Source organism: Amphiura filiformis, chromosome 11 (genome assembly GCF_039555335.1).
Source record: "Amphiura filiformis chromosome 11, Afil_fr2py, whole genome shotgun sequence".
Taxonomy (NCBI): Eukaryota; Metazoa; Echinodermata; class Ophiuroidea; order Amphilepidida; family Amphiuridae; genus Amphiura; species Amphiura filiformis.
In genome coordinates this window covers 66182583-66192569 of record NC_092638.1, presented here as the reverse complement: position 1 = coordinate 66192569, position 9987 = coordinate 66182583, and the positions used below count along the sequence as shown (strand labels likewise).

At 33.1% G+C, this 9987-nt stretch overlaps 1 protein-coding gene and 1 long non-coding RNA gene across 2 annotated transcripts in view; one reads left to right on the top strand and one right to left on the bottom strand.

The window, feature by feature from the left end:
• Positions 1-9987, top strand: part of LOC140163871 (uncharacterized) — a 224768-nt gene that overhangs the window by 44611 nt on the left and 170170 nt on the right. The gene's annotated exons all lie outside the window — the stretch shown is intronic.
• LOC140165166 (uncharacterized) lies at positions 1381-9978 on the bottom strand. Its single transcript, XR_011860631.1, has 3 exons — positions 9720-9978; positions 5934-6012; positions 1381-1519 (listed from the first exon to the last, which is right to left on the bottom strand). It is a non-coding gene; the product is annotated as an uncharacterized lncRNA (long non-coding RNA).

The window sequence follows — 9987 nt, the reverse complement described above, 5'->3', positions numbered from 1 at the left end:
TTTTTGGTGATAACGTGTTCAGAAAGTCCAAGAAAAGGCAATATTTAGGGGGTTTATGTCCATTTTTTACCAAAATCAGCATAATCGTACTTTTTCATTTGAAAAGGTCCACATTTTAGAAGTCCTGCCCCTAGGCTCCCAATAAATATGTGTACAGGCCTGACGATACTGCATTGCTTGATAGTTTATGTGAATCGTCATGGATAGTGAAATATACACATACAATAGCGCAAAGCAACACTCAGTAGGTTAGATGTTTGTAAAATTGTGTTTTAATATTACTATTGGGTGTGGCTCTGGCTCTTAAGCATATGTTGGGCATGTACAATTTCTGTTGGGCTGGTAACTTTTATGGGTTACCTGCATGACTGGCTATAGTGGCCAAAAAGTTAAGAGTACACCCCTGGTTATGCGATTCACCAAGCATTAAGGTAACAAACAAGGCAAAAATGAATTTGCACCATCAAAAAATTTATAACATTGTCCTCTGGAGTAAAGTACAAAAGGATGGTATATATTTTGATGCTATTTGGCAAAATATACAGGCTGTATCAAAATGATTGGTACCCATCAGCTTTGATGGTAGACATGATCACATTTTTAACATGTGAGGGCGGGCTTCATTAAGCTTACTTGTGATCCAAGATCCTGTCTTAACTGTGTAATCCAATAGGAAAATGAAGAAAATTTGGATTTTGACCCTCAAAACTCCAATGTAGCATGATTTTTAAAAAATCTGCATCTGAATAATATTTGATACTATCAAGTAATGAAAGCCACATTTCATGAAACATTTATGAAAGTTTTGTAAAATGGCCCTTCGTGCTCAAAAATTTAGCCATAAAATACATGTACACATGTTATGACATAAGAAGCCATTGTTAATGCTGGGACACACAATTTGGCCCATTTTGGGATATTCAGGCGAGCATACTTTTCCTCATAACATTGCCAATTATAGGCCTACATACATGATTGACCCCTCATTTTTTAAGTTAAATGATTCTCTTTTTAATGAAAGCAATTTTAGATGAATTTATTAAATTTCAAAATTTTATGAACATGCCTATTGATGGTTATTGAAAAACCTGTTTCTTCCATGCAACAAAAGATTTTCTTCAAATCAATTCTTGAAAATCATTTTATTTTAGGGAAAGGCTATCTTTCAGACCTTTTTGGTCTTCCAGCCTTTTCCTCCATATATATTGCATTTTTGTTTATTTTTTAATATAATGTTTTTGATTTAACTATGGAAATAAAATATGAATAAATGAAATGACCATAATTTATAGTTATATAACTGTTTCTGACATTAATCAACAAATTATGTGGATGCTTTGTTGCATTTTGAAGTGGCAGTCATATCCATATTACTGGAAACTGATAGGTACCAAACTTTTTGATACAGCCTGTATGTTGATTTAAATCAAACAAACATGAAACTTACATTTTGTCTATTTCTTCTTGTATTTTTTTTTTTCAGAGAGGTAGTCCTATCACAAGTCAGGGAATTCTCTTTCTGTATAGGATATAATAATATACATATACATGTAACTGGCACACTAAATAACTGAACCAGTGTTTGACTCAAGATGATCTTGAGACCCCCTTTTTCAAGGAGACAGACATTGTCTTGATAGACAAAGTTTTACAGAACTCAGATTTAGACAGTTGTGACTCTCCAAATCTGCCTGTCATGGCCACATGTTTTAACCTTTTGATGTATTTTGTTAGACCCCTGGGCACTCATGGAAAACAGTGTTATTTCTGATGGGTATCCCCAGGCTAAAGAAAATGTAATAAATAAATAAATAAATAAGTACTTGTCCAAATTAAGCACATATAATCAAGCCATTTTTATTGGCTTACATAATATTTTCAATGGTATGTTTAATTCTGAAAGTAAATAGTTAATACAATCAAATTGCAGACATGTATGTCTTTCTTTATGTCAAGAAGAAATTAGTGTTATAAGGGCATAGCATACTAGGAATCACAGTGTACAATTAAAAATCACTAGTCGGTCATCAAATGCTGGTAGCGTTTGCACAATCCCTATCAGCATTCAGTCATGTCTGGTGACAGAGTTGCCTTCAAGTGAACTGCTTATGATTTGGTGACATGCTAGCGACTTATCGATCACATATTGGCAATCACTTTTCCGATAAGTGACGGAACTTGCGCTCCTTGAGGTTGCTTATTTTGATATTGGCCATTAGTCCTCCTTTGACGCCAACTACATACACCCACACAAAAAAACATGATCCCTGGGATCACATAAAATCCCTTCAGTGTAACTTGCATTTGTTAAGTTAACCTTTTGCCCTAAATGTTGATTTCCTCACCCTCATGTCAGAGCCAAGGGAAGACCCAGGGGAACCAGTGGCATTATATGTAGCACCTTCAGTGTTGTGTTGTTACCATGGTGCAGGCACTCGCATAATTACATTGTCATGCATCATGTGCCTGTCAAGACCCCTTTTCTTTCTGCAAATCTGCCACCCAATGACCCTCTTTTTTATTAGCTTACGCCCAACTTTTGTTTAGAAATTTACAGCAGATCTTAAATTTTTTGTGTACATTTTGAACAAATTCAATATTTAGGAAAGAAAGGAAAGAGAGAAAATGCAAAGGAAAGATAAAGAAACATGAATTGAAGGATAGAAGAAAGAATGGAAAGAGAGAAAGATAGAATGAATTTAAGGATGGAAGTAAAAAGGAAAAGAATGAATTTAAAGAAAGAAAGAATGAATAAATTTAAGGAAGATAGAAAAGAAAGAAGGGAAAGAAAGAAAAGACAAGAATAAGGAAAGCGAAAGAAAGAAAGAATTTAAGGAAAGGAGAAAGGAAGGAAGAACGAATTTAAGAAAAATAAACAAAGGAAAGAATGAAAAAGAAAGAAGGAAAGAAAGGAAAAGAATGAATTTAAGGAAGGAGAAAGAAACAAAGGAAGGAAAGAAAGAAAAAGATGGAAAGAGAATGAAAGAATGAATTTTAGAAAGAAATGGAAAGGAAAGAATGAATTCAAGGAAGAAAGAATGAATGAATTAAAAAAGGAAGGAAGGAAAAAAATAATGAATTTGAGAAAGGAAGAAAGAAATGAAGCAAATAAAGAAATGGAAAGAAAAACAGAAGGAAAGAGAAAGAAAAGACAAAAGAAAGGAAAGAACAAATGAATTGAAGGATGGCATGAAGGGAAAGAATGAATAAGAAGAAACAAATGAAGGAAAGAAAGGAAAGAATGAAAAAGAAAGAAGGAAAGAAAGGAAAATAATGAATTTAAGGAAGGAGAAAGAAACAAAGGAAGGAAAGAAAGAAAAAGATGGAAAGAGAATGAAAGAATGAATTTTAGAAAGAAATGGAAAGGAAAGAATGAATTCAAGGAAGAAAGAATGAATGAATTAAAAAGGAAGGAAGGAAAAAATAATGAATTTGAGAAAGGAAGAAAGAAATGAAGCAAATAAAGAAATGGAAAGAAAAACAGAAGGAAAGAGAAAGAAAAGACAAAAGAAAGGAAAGAACAAATGAATTGAAGGATGGCATGAAGGGAAAGAATGAATAAGAAGAAACAAATGAAGGAAAGAAAGGAAAGAATGAAAAAGAAAGAAGGAAAGAAAGGAAAATAATGAATTTAAGGAAGGAGAAAGAAACAAAGGAAGGAAAGAAAGAAAAAGATGGAAAGAGAATGAAAGAATGAATTTTAGAAAGAAATGGAAAGGAAAGAATGAATTCAAGGAAGAAAGAATGAATGAATTAAAAAAGGAAGGAAGGAAAAAATTAATGAATTTGAGAAAGGAAGAAAGAAATGAAGCAAATAAAGAAATGGAAAGAAAAACAGAAGGAAAGAGAAAGAAAAGACAAAATAAAGGAAAGAACAAATGAATTGAAGGATGGCTGGAAGGGAAAGAATGAATTTAAGGAAGAAAGGATGGAAATAATTAATGAATTTGAAGAAGGAACAAGGAAAGAAAAAGAAAGAATAAATTGAAGGATGGAAGAAAGAGGGAAAGGAAATAAAGATAAAATGAATTCAAGGAAAGAAGAAATGATGAATGAATTCAAGGAAGAAAGAATGAATGAATTCATTTAAGGAAGGAATAAGGAAAGAGAAAGAAAGAAACTGGAAAGCAGGAAAGAAAGGAAAAAGAAAGAAAGGAAAGAGAAAGAATATTAAGAAGGATGAAAGATAGAAAGGGACTGAATTAAGGAAGCAAGAAAGAATAAATTAAGGAAAGAAAGAATGGATGAATGAATTTAAGGAAGGAAAAAAGAAAGACAAATGAAAGAAAGAGAATGAATTTATCAAAGGGAGATAGAAAGAAGGTAGGAAGAAAGAAATACAGAATTTAAGGAAGGAAGGAAGAATGAATAAATTTACAACAGAAAGAAGAGAAAAAAGAAAGAAACAGGAAGGAAAGAAAGAACAAATGGAAAGAAAGAAGGAAGGAAAGAGAAAGAAAAGACAAGACGAAGAAAGGAGATGGAAAGAAAGAATGAATTTAAGAAAGGGAGAAAGGAAAGAAAGAATTAAAGACTTTGCGGAAAAAAATAATGTATGAATGAATTTAAGGAAGGAAGGAAGAAATGAATGAATGAATAGAAAATGAAGGAAAGAAAGAAAAGAAAGAAAGGAAAGAAAAAAGACAAAAGAAAGAAAGGAAAGAGAAAAAAATGAAAGGAAGGAAAAGGAATTACAGAAGAAGGAAGGAAAAAGAAAGAAAGAAAGAAGGATGGAAAAGGAACGAAAGATGAAAGAAAGACGGAAGGAAAGGCAAACAAGGAAAGCAATCAGTTCAATACCTTCATTCGAAACAATGTACACAAGTGAATGAGTGCAAACATGCAGTTGAATAAAATATCACACTGAGCCAGACTGCCAGAGTACCGCCGGCCTATTCCAGCAAAATATACCTTCAAATGTTTGTCAGGCAATAAACATTGAAGTGAACGGGAAAAATCAAAGTAAAAATATTATTCATAAAAATATTGACTAACTTCAAAACTAAACCTTTAATTGTCAAAAAAGAGGCATCATTTCAAAGCTATTGCCCCTTGTCATAAATGAATAAATTTCATACACTAAAAAGGTATATTTTGCTTAAAAGCAGGTCACTATATAATGAGTTAATTTGACAGAGTTACCATGGTAACTGATACTGATATTTAATGCTTGTTTGGATTTTAATCAATTAATCTGATAGAGTAACTGACACCATGGCAGTGCAGAGAAAAGACTGACATGGCTGGTTGCTGCAGATGCACCTTTGCTTAAATAAGGTTTATGACCCGATCGACAGCCTCATTACCCCCCAAAAAAGATATAGTGCCACCACTATATTCGAGGATTGCATAATAAGGATAACCAGAGGGAGGGAGTCCCATGCCTCCCATAGACTAAAGAGATGCAGACCATTCACCAACAGGTAAAATTCATGTGCTTTGTATGCAGTGAGAATTCTCGCATATACATGATGAGGGCCAATCGTTTGATTGACCATGTTTTTAAAAAAACACACGCATTTGGTGCCGTCACGTTCATGAAAATATGCAGTATGTGCGTGGCAGTTTGTATGAAGCACTCCTTGGAACAATTAGCCCTCATTATACATATGATGCTAGGACTTTGCCAGTTGGTGAATGGTCTATAACCCAATATAGTTTGATCAGCTCATAATCGGTGGGAATTATCAGGCTTTTACCACTACAACGAAAAATAGACCTACGTTTAGAGTGATATAGTTGACCTATCTGGTCTATATTGTGCATATTTAAGAAAGTAGACAAAGTATAGGACTTGATCAAATGATTTGTGCTGCTTCTGGTGAGCTGTCACAAGACAATTCTCGAAATCAAATATTAATCTGTGATGTTATAAGGCCCGCCGATTACGAGCTGATCAAACTATAGATGCAGGTATAAGATTGTGTACTTACCAGGAATCTTCTACTTGCTTGTGATTCTCACTCAGGTCAATCTGTAACCCTCAAGTGTCTAGGATGAACAACTCCGTTCCTGTGAGAGAAAAAATAGTCCATTTCTTTAATTAGCCATTTTGTTTCTGATTTTAACACTTAACTGTATACAGTATAATTAATATATTTTGTCTTGAACCAGACAATTATTATGTGAATCATATATGTATAATTAACAATAATATCCAAATATGTTGGTAAATATTTGGAAATGTTTGATCCTACTGGCAGTGTTCATAAGACAGGGAAAATATATCCTGACACTGGATGAGATACATGCATGCAATTGAATACCAACAAATATTCACTCAACTTCCCAATGTAATGCTACTAAGCACCACACCCTCACCAATCCAGGGGCGTGGAGGGAAGGATTTTTACTCAGTAAAGCTAAGCTTCATGGTACCCTAGTCGAGCACATTTGGCTGTTGATTGGATAAGGCCACACATGGAATACCAACAAATATCCACTGGATAAATTCTCAACCTCCCAATGTAACGCTACTAAGCACCACACCCTCGCCAATCCAGGGGCGTGGAGGGAAGGATTTTTACTCGGCAAAGCTTCATGATACCAATGTCAAGCACACTCGGTTGTTGATTGGCTAAGGCCACACAACATAATAATGAAAGCTTACTGGATGTAACGCTACTAGGCACCACACCCAATCCAGGGGCCTGGAGAAAAGGATTTTTACTCAGCAAATCTGGATACAACATCGAGCACACTCTGTTGATTGGCTAAGGCCACACAACTCAATAATGAAAGCTTAATACTGGATGTAACGCTACTAGGCACACACCCTCACCAATCCGGGGGCGTGGAAAGAAGAGTTTTTACTCAGCAAACCTGGATACAACATGATCAAGCACACTCGTCTGTTGATTGGGTAAGGCCACACAACCAAATAATGGAAGCTTGCTTACTGGATCTAATGTTACTATGCACCACACCCAATCCAGGGCGTACAACATTGAGCGCATTCGGCTGCAGATTGGCTAAGGCCACGCAACCTAATAATGGACGCATCCTAACAATGTATTGAGATGCTGATTGGATAATGGCATGACCATGCAAAGAGCATAAATTAAACAAATCAGTATTTGGTCCACCTGCTATGACCAAGAAAAAAGCTATGCTACAATACGCATGTGCAATGAGTGGCCGCGCCCTTTTTCCATTTACTGAGGACAAGTTGCTTGTGCTACAAACTAATTTAATTGATATAGCATAGATGGCCAGAAAATTGTCAATTCACATGTAGACAAATATCTCTAGGTTTATTCTCTAGGCTAGATTATCGGCTGATTCACAAAGAGTTCATCAATGCTGTTAAAACTACTGATATTAGACCCTCTGTAAAATCATAATGCTATTTCATTAAAGTTGCAAATGGGAAAAACAAATACTGGACCAGGTTTTTGGAAATATAATTCTTCACTCACAAATGATAATAACTACAAAAAAAAGATTCGTAAAGTTATTTGTTCTTGCCAAAAGGATTGTACCTGGCAAAAATTATCCAATCAACTTACTTGGGAATTATGTAAAAGAAATATAAAGGATTTCACTGTAAAATACTGTGAAAAAAAGGCCCGATGTAAAAAAAGCTTTTGGAGAAATTAGAAAATGATGTTAAAGAATTAGAAGAGAAAATGGATAATGTTGGAAATGTATTTAAGAACAGATATATTGAAGCAAAGTCAAAACTAGAAAGCTGTATAAAGAAACTACTAAAGGAGCTATAATAAAGGCAAGAGTCAAGTGGTTTGAGGAGGGTGAAACCAATTCTAAATATTTCATGGGGTTCGAAAAACACAAAGCAACTAGAAATTCAATTACAGAACTTAAGTTAAAAAAGCGGTAAAAATATCACAGACACAGATGACATTCTAAATGAATCTAGATTATTATACTAATCTGTATAAATCAAAACTAATTTAACATACATTTTTGTAGGTTTAATGAAAATGGCTTAAATTCTACTTTAGTCAAATGTCAAAATAATTTTTGAAGAATTTCACATTTGTATCAAGCTGTACCACAGTGATCCATACATGTTTCAATTTGTAGTCTACGTTGGCATATATTAAAAATAAAATCACCTAAAACAATTTTGTACACAACTCCGACACGGACAACTAAACCATGGATATGGTTGGAGAATAAGTGGCAACTTTCAACCTTATTTTGCACATAATATAAACTGGAAATAACCTCAGTAGATATGAAAATGAAATTCAAGAAAATAATATTAGAAAATTTTGAGGCTTGTGAATCAATCTCTAGGCATTGTGCCTGTGTGTAGCACACTTTAAATCATTCTTCTTTCTTTTTTTGCCAAGAACCCCAGTTTCTTTGTTACTTCTTTGATTCACTCATATGAGCCAAATTGTTGCCACAATTTTCAAATATTTCAAAAATATTCCACATTTTACCAAGCAAGAGCATATTTACATGCTCATAACAAGTCATCTTACATATTCCACAGAAAATTGTATTATAAATTGAACAACTTGAGATCAAATGAAATATGTGTAAAAATTGAACTTAATATCAACTTGAAATAAAAAAAAAAATGTGTTAAAATTAAACAACTTGAAATAAAATTTTAAAAATGTTTCAAAATTGAACTTGAGATCAAATGAAAAATGTGTTAAAATTGTACAACTTTAGATAAATTAAAAAAGTGTTGAAAATTGAACAACTCAAGATAAAATGAAAAATATGTTAGAAATTAAATAATTTGCGAGCAAATGAAAACTTTTAAAAATCGAACAACAAGATAAAATGAAAAATGTGTTACAAATTGAACAACTTGAGAAAAATGAAAAATGTGTTGAAAATTAAACAACTCAAGGTAAATTGAAAAATGTTTTAAAAATTGAACAATTTGCGATAAAAAAAACTGTTAAAAATTGAACATCTCGAGATAAAATGAAAAATTGTACAACTTGAGATGAATTGAAAAATGTGTTAAAAAACTACAACTTGAGATAAATCGATAAACGTATTAATGGTACAACTTGAGATAAAACGAAAAAGTGTTAAAATTGTACAACTTGAGATGAATTGAAAAATGTGTTAAAAACTACAACTTGAGATAAATCGATAAACGTGTTAATGGTACAACTTGAGATAAAACGAAAAAGTGTTAAAATTGTACAACTTGAGATGAATTGAAAAATGTGTTAAAAAACTACAACTTGAGATAAATCGATAAACGTGTTAAAATGGTACAACTTGAGATGAATTGAAAAATGTGTTAAAATTTGAACAATTTGAGATCAAATGAAAAATTGTTGAAAATTGAACAACCTGAGATCGCATGAAAAATGTGTTGAATTGAACAACTACATAAAATGAAAAATATGTTTAAAATTGAACAACTTAAGATCAAATGAAAAAATTGTGTTAAAAATTCGAAGAACCTGAGATCACATGAAAAATGTGTTGAGCAACTCGATAAAATGAAAAATATGTTACAAATTGAACAACTTGAAATAAAATGTGTTAACAATTAAACAACTTAAGATAAAATGAACAATGTGTTAACTTATCAAATGCTAGCTATACTTGTAACACAAGCATATTGGTAACGAACGTGGTAGAAATCATCACAGCAGTTAAATACTTTTACTCCTTTGACTCTTCTTTTTATACACTGTATATGAAATCAATTTAAATCCTCACAAATCAAAAACTTGCGAAGATTATTCACAAAAAATGACAAAATGTTTACTTACCGAAATGGGTGCTGTAGATGGCTTTGATGTCCTGGATCCAGAATCAAAAGAGAGACAAATTTGAAACAAAATGCTGTTGAGTTGGTGTTCCAGTATTATAGTGTTCTGATACCACTTTGATGCTGAATGAGTTCCCAAATCCAAGCGATTGGAGTGATGAGTTTGAAGCGTCTAATCGGCATGAAAAGGCAAGATGCGACTGATCACGCACCTACCAACGTCAGTATTTATGTGCAACCTAATACACGTCCAACCCATACCCTGGCCA